Here is a 7,375-nt window from a genome sequence, read left to right as displayed (position 1 = left end):
GTAAGGATACTTGAGAAGTACTCATGGGATCTGCAACTGAATCATTCTGTGAAAACAGGCAATTCGTGTAGCCCTGTACCTCAGTTTACCAGAACACATGTGCAAAAATGTGTGGGCCTAATTTGTGTACAGTTATGGTGAACAGATGCTCAGCATTTGCACATGCCCATATGATGACTGTGTATGTAGAGTGAGCATGCAAATATGAATGCATTAAAGTGTTCATATATTCCTTATCACAAGAGAACTGCTCGCAAGAATGTGACTTCTAAAAGCTTCTTCAGTGCTAAAAACTAAGGCTGCAGAGATAGAAGCCTCAACGTCCCTGGGCATATGGTCTGGATTTATGAGCTTTGTGATTTGGCAGCCTTGGAAAGGGTGGGATACAGAAGAGTTACACTCAATCTGAAAACACGTGGGCTTTAATCCTTGACATATATCATCAATGGCCCACTGTTACACACTGTTGAACTCTGTATCATGCTTCCAGTTGACGTGCTCTTCATTCAGCAAACACCTCTTGGACCACACCTAGGGTGACCAGATGTCCCAATTTTATAGGGACAATCTCGATATTTGGGGTTTTGTCTTATATAGGGGCCTGCTACCCCCTGCATCCCCATCCCAGTTTTTCACACTTGCTATCTGGTCACCCTAACCATACCATCCTCCCTTTCCTGCCTTCTTTTCTCCTTCTCTCTTCTTTTCCCACTGTCAGTTCTTTCCGGGGAGCAGCTTCCCCTCTTCTGAGGACAGATTGTGTAATTGCATACTTACTTAAAACGCAATACAAACTGCTAATCAAAACAAACAAACAAAAACCCTATCTCTGCACAGCAAAATACAGGCTCAAGTGTATTAAACCCGTCCAGCTTTCCCCAGCCCTTTGTGTTGTGCAGCTTCAGGAAACTCAGCCTCTCTCCACCCTCCCCCTCTTTGAAAGCATTCCCCAGGGCAGTGCCCAGTCTGCAGCTGCTGCAGCTCATGGGGGAGTGAGTCCAGCATGACACACACAACTAAATAAATAAATACTTTCCTCTAACAAAGAGAGGAGGATGAAATCCTGGGTAGGGGTAGAACTAGGGCATGCATGCTTGGAATTGAAGGAGTCCAGGGGTGATAGGGGAATTCTCCTGCCTGGAATCAGAGGAGTCTTGGAAAGAGAAGAGACCAGGAAAGGAATAATAGGATGGTTTACAGCTAGAAACAGAGAAACCTAGGGATAACACAGAATGTTACAAACATATTTAGATATAGTTATATGGCCTGATTTAGTGTGTTCCTCCCCCACAACCCAGCTTCCACTTGTGCACCTGTAATTGTAGGCACTGGGATTCATCCATGTAAAACCCATCTGATAATTTAACATGGACAATGGGGATTTGTGTGTTAAAATTCTGTCACCTGCACACAGGTGGCAGAGAGTTTCAACTGAATGTGCAGCGATGTGCACACACAAGATTGGGTTTACATAAAAGGAGGCTGAGGTCTAAAAATCAGGCCCATTACTTTTAATTTTGTATTTTCTAAACTAAAAATTGTGCCCTTCATTGCATACATAGACAACTACTGCAAACTGTTCATTTGCATTTTAATGGAATTCTTTCTAGGGAGATGTTAGTTGGACTCCTTTAGCAATACAGAAGAAAAGGTAATTGAAAAATATACTGGAGTTAAGACATTTCATTTTCATTAATTAGGTGCATTGGGGTTTTTTTCTAAAATAAAATTGTTTGGGTTTTTGGGGGGTGGGATGGAGTAGGAAGAAAGACATGCTGGAACACCTGTTCATCCACTTTAAAACATACTACGGATCAAAAGATCATTTTAGAAATGCACTTAAGTAAGGAGCAGTGGTGTAATTTGACTGATTTCAGTGGAGTAGGTTCTCTTTATTCCAGGGCTGCATTTGACCCAATATCTGTTTGCATGGGGGAAAATATTCTATCTAAATAAGTGACCTTATATGTACCATGATTCGAGGAAAAGGAAATTAGGGAGCAGATTCTCAGAGCTTAGGCACACAATTGTCTGTGCAATTACTGAGGTTACACACAGAAATCAGATAACTGCACATAAGCGGCCACTTCCAGTTATTTACATACATAATTACCCAATTTGTGTTCATAATCACAATAAGTGCATGTACTTGAATATTTGGTCCTAATCTTTCTGGCTAAATTCTGCCCTGTTACAACTGTACAACAAGATGGGCTTCAGAGACCCATTGTCTTGCCTGTTAAAGCCATCTCAAGAGCATGGTGTCCTGCAGGCTCCAGAGCTGTTAGCTCACTCCCATGACATGTAGCACAGTTCTTTGATCTTTTGGTGTTATAGTCAAAGGGCATTATACTTTGCACTTAAATAATGTTTTTCAGCTGCAGATCTCAAGGCATTGGACATAAGCGAGTAAACACTATCTCCATTTTACTGTGACAGAGTGATAGAATCCAATTCTCCTGATTTCCAGCCATGATCTCTGTTAGACCCACAGCTGCCCACTTGCAATCCCATTGAAGTCAGGAGTCTCTGAAGTGAGCATGGTTGTATTGTTCTTGGGGAACAGTTTATCCTTTATAAGAGCCGTCCCTCCTTCATGTGTAACTAAAGTACAGAGAGTAGCTTGCAGAATCTCCCTATGTGTATATACAGAAGCGCATCCAATAAAAGATATTACCTCACCCAGCTTGTCTCGCTCATATCCAGGGATCCTAATATCCCACAGCTACAACAACACTGCAAATAGTGGAATTCATTATTTATATAACATCCATATTTATTTTAAAGCATTTTTTATCCATTTAAATTTTCACAGACCGATGGGGAAAGGGGTCAGCATCACAGCCACCAACATCCAAGTAAATCTCCTTCAACCAAAGGCTAACAACATAAGTTCTCAGCCGGCATTTTCCTGGCAAATTTCGATTACCGACGACGGAAACATTTCTCCGTGGGTTTGCGAGCGTGGGGGTGAAACTGACCTTTGCTGACATTTACCAATAAACCTCCCACCCCGCCAAGCCGCCGCGGGGGCTAGTAGCTAAACCCACCGGTTCCCTGCTTGCCCGGCCAGGCGGGCGCGAAGCCCCAGGCGCTCGGGGGGGGTCTAGGGGGCGCTGGGCCTGACTGCGGGGTGGGGAGGAGGCTGATGCACCTGCGGGCCAGGTGGGCGGTGTGGGCTGCTCCCCAGGAGGCACCTCAGGGGCCCGGGCAATGGGGGGTCTCGAGGGGGGCGCAGTCCCTCGACAAGCCCAACGCTCAACCGCGCACCCCACCCCGTCTCGGGGTGTCTCCCATGATGCTCAGCGCACTGCCCTCACTTCCGGTGTCCGGCAGTGGCAGCTGCTGGCGGCGCCCCCGATCCCCTGGCGCAAGGGAGACGGGAGGAGGCGGGGCTAGGGGGCGGGGCTTACGGAGGCCTGTGTCCGGCGTCATCCAGTGGGAGCGCAGCAGGGGAGGGAGGGAGGCCGCACGAGCCTCGTTGGCCACGCCCCCCTCCCCGGTCTCGGGCCCGCGCCCGCGCGCCCGCCGCCTGGGAGCGCGCGCCAGGGGGAGCGGCGGGAGCGCGCCCCGCCCCCCCTCTAGCTTTCCCCCCCTCATCCCCACCCGTGAGGAGAGACATTGAGTGACCGAAGGAGCCAAAGCTCCGGCCGCTCCAAGACCCCGCTCCCCTGCCTGGGGCCCAGGTAAGCGAGACCCCCCCCAAGCCAGGCTCCCCCCGCACCCCGGGGGCTCGGCACGGCTGCCCGGTGCCCCCTCCCCTGAGGAGAGGGGCCGGTGGGGCTCCTCTCCGGCCCGGTAAGGGGAGGGGGCCTGACTCCCCCAGCCCGCTCTCTCCGCTTCTCCCGGCCCCTCAGGGGAGAGGGATTCGGCCCGCGCCCGCCACCCCGATCGACCTGCCCTCGCCAGCCTGGTCCGGGGCTCCGGGCTGTCCCCGGGCACTGGCCGCTCCCCCCGCCTCGGCTGAGCGCTGGGTCCCGGGGCAGCGTGGCGACGCGTCCCGCTGGGGGGGTCCGGCGGGGCGCCAGGTGCCCCCGGGGCGATGGGGAGCACGAGCCGCTCGTAGTCCGGGGGGGGGTCGTTAGGGAGGTAGCTGCCCCCACTTCCCTCGGGCGGGGCGGGGGGCTGAGCACGGGAGTCGCGCGGCGCTTCGGGGGTGGGCGGCGCTGGCCTGGCGGAGGCGCCCCCCCCCCCGAGGAGATGAGGGAGGCAGCTACCCGCCTCACCCCCCGGGGTGCCGGCAGCACAGGGGGGCAGGCTGGGGGCGGTGCTGGAAGTCTGATTCACCCGGTGCCGAGGACACCCCCTCCCTGGCTGCCTCGGGGGAGAGCTGCTCCCCCCTCCCCCCAGGAGTGGGGTAACGGGGGGGGGGTGTCAGTGCCCCGATCCCAGGTGCTGGGGTCCTGACAGTGGGGAGACTGTCTGAGCCCAAATTTCTCCTCTGCCCTGAAAACACCCTTCCCTATCCCTGAACCTCTCTGAGCCCCCTGGGGGCTGCTGGGCAAAGCCCACTGCACTCTGTGGGGGGGGAAGGGGGAAATTTTCCCTTTGTGGAAGGGGCATGGAGCTCCCTTTGGCACGCGTGACTGACTTGGCGTGGGTGGATGGGTTAACTAGGTGAGTGGCAGGGTTTAACCCCCCCTCCCCCATGACTCGTCCCCCTCCTCCCTCTCCCCCCCCCTCCCTGTAACCTCCAAAAGGGGAATTTTCCAGCTGGTAATTTCTGCTGCGTCAACACCCAGCTCAAGGGAGAGGAGAGGAGACAAGGGGGCATTTTAACAGCAGCTCCACTTGCAAATAACAAGCCTGAATTCTGGCTCCAGAATTAAAAACCTTTCCACCCCCAAAAAATCAGCATCTGTGCAAGTTGGACCAAGAGTTTGTCAAGAGTGTGGTTCAAAACTGCTTGGAAAAAGGGATGAGGTAATAATACTGGTGAAGCATGTTGTATTTCTTTCTCTCTCTCTCTCTCTCTCTCTCTCTCTTTTTAAAGCCAGGCCTGTTTTGGGTTATTGTCTCCCCCTAAAGCCAGACACAGATCGCCTGGCCTTGCCTCCATTTTAATTGCAGGCTGAAATGGGGGAAGTGACCCTATTAAAAAAAAAATAACCTGCAAAACAATGCATCTCCTCTTTGGAGATGTAGGTGATTTTTAATATACTTGTAACAAGTGCAAAAGTGACTGAAATTGTTTTCTGTCAAGGTGAAAAACTAATGTGCATAATGTCCTCCTCCCCACCGAAAAAAAACAAAGTATTTGTAAAAATAGGAGGGAGAGAAGAGGTGTTTTGGAAGGTGTTTGTAAAATAAGGGGTTGTAGTACTGGATTGCCTTTGTGTCCCTGTAAATAGACATGTCAGTTTCACAAAGTAATACAAGTAGTGTCTGATAACTCAATCCCAGATGACAAATAGAGAATGGAGCAGATTTTCGAGACTGTAATAGTGTGAGGATTTCTCTTTGATAGGGAAAAAAAAAACGTTGATATTAATGCACCACTAAAGAACCTGTGTTAAAATGTGTAATTGAACACTTTGAAGAAATCGAAATAAGTAGAACAATATTTGATTTTTTACACCTGGCAAGGAAAATATAAACAAAGAAAGGTTTAACAGAGACTTTTAATGACTTTCCACATGCTTTCTATTTTACAATCTCAGCGATTCATTTGTCATGGATTATAGGGACAAGATTATTATCAGCATTGTTTAAAGATATGCTAATTAGCAAACGTGTTTTGCAAACAGTGCTATTGCAGACACCTGTACCGAAGTTCTTACATGCATTTTAATTGCCTCACGTGTATCATTTTTTACATTTAGTTAATTTAGTATGGGTCTAGCTCCCAGTTGTCCTCAACAAAATATTTATTATATGTTCAAATTTTCTGTCTAGTTCCATTTTTGTTAAATTACCTACCTTAAAGGGACTTTTTCCAAAGAGAGGATGGTGCGGGGAGAAGGGGGAACAGAATGGTAATTGAAAGAAAGAACAAGGTAAGGTGATTTGAAAAACAGACAAAAATGAGGGTGTAATTTTACAAAAGAAGCTTGCAGTTACTGGATATTTTTTCCACTTGTACTGAATTTTTTCTTGTATATTTTATTGTATATCATCATAACTATTATTGCAAGAGTTAGTAAAAATGCATTTACTTCTTATGGCAAGTTGATTTGAATTAAAAGAAATGGAATTTAACCACTGTGTGTCAAGTTCTCTATTTTGAAATCCTTTTAGTGATGGAAAAAATGGGTGGAGGAGTGTATTATTAGTCACAACATTTTCAACATGTGGTGAAGAATTATCACTTTGAGGTGTTTTGGGGAGCTAACAGAAGCTGATAGAGAAGATTGCCCCATGGGCCACGCTGGGAACTACATAACAATATTTATATTTGTATTTGCTGGAATTCTCATACACATGTTCCTGAAAATTATGATTTGGTTTGATAGACTAATGGGATAATTGCAGTTTAAATAGAAAATTATAGACTTTTTTGTTTTTCTGATGGGACATTTCCTCATATTCCAACTTCACTATTATAGTAAAGTAGCATCTTTTTATATGCCAGTCACTTTCACTTACTTTGTTAGTTTTCATGTAAGTGATGGAAATAAAGTTTTATATTTTTATAGTGCTATGTGCAAAACTGAGAGTAAATTTTACAGACTTTAAGAGTGAAAATGACAATTTCATATTTTAAAAGCCATATAATGTAATTTCTGTTAATGTGATGATATAACATTAATCATCTTAATATTAATGATCTTAATAAATTGAACCTTTGAAAATATGACCTGTATACATGATTCTTAGAGACTAAAGAAAATGGGCCACTTTCTCCCCATGGTCTGTGTTTTTTCTGGGACAGTTGTACAGCAGTGGATATGTTCTTCTATGCAAGAGGCTTTTATAATTGGAAAGCTTAGAGGAAAACCAGTTTGGCAAGTAGTTTTTTTCCCCCTCCTGCAAAAAGGAAGGGTCTTTAGCCTGTTACTTACCGTTTTTATATTCATTCATGCTCTGGCATGGTGTTGTGTTGATGTGAGATTGGGTATATTTTGAAACTTTTTGCCTTGCCTTCTCTTCCCAGTTGAAGTTTCTCCTAATAACACCCATTTTGATCTATTATATACATATGCTTAAAGTTTTTAACAAAATGTTTCCTGTCTTGCCAGCTGAAGGCTACCACCCAATCCACATTTTTGTTCCTAGTTAGTATTTCCTACAACAGCCCAACTTTTTCTAAGGCTTCTTTCTCACTGACTATTTTTGCCTGTGTTAACTAGCTACTCTAGAGCACTCCATGATGTATTCTGAACTGTCTTGCTCTGGTGTGAAGCACTCACATGGGTTTTCCTTGCTCCTACATGCT

At 46.8% G+C, this 7,375-nt stretch overlaps 1 protein-coding gene across 1 annotated transcript in view; it reads left to right on the top strand.

The window, feature by feature from the left end:
* The first annotated feature begins 4,746 nt into the window (after positions 1 to 4,746).
* ZBTB46 (zinc finger and BTB domain containing 46) overlaps positions 4,747 to 7,375 on the top strand; it is a 99,989-nt gene continuing 97,360 nt past the window's right edge. Inside the window, exon 1 of the mRNA XM_065414338.1 lies at positions 4,747 to 4,923. The gene's annotated coding sequence lies outside the window, so the exon portion shown is untranslated. The remainder of the gene's footprint in view (positions 4,924 to 7,375) is intronic.

The sequence above is a fragment of the Emys orbicularis genome, chromosome 12 (genome assembly GCF_028017835.1).
Source record: "Emys orbicularis isolate rEmyOrb1 chromosome 12, rEmyOrb1.hap1, whole genome shotgun sequence".
Classification (NCBI taxonomy): domain Eukaryota; kingdom Metazoa; phylum Chordata; order Testudines; family Emydidae; genus Emys; species Emys orbicularis.
This window is presented reverse-complemented; position numbering and strand designations above follow the sequence as displayed.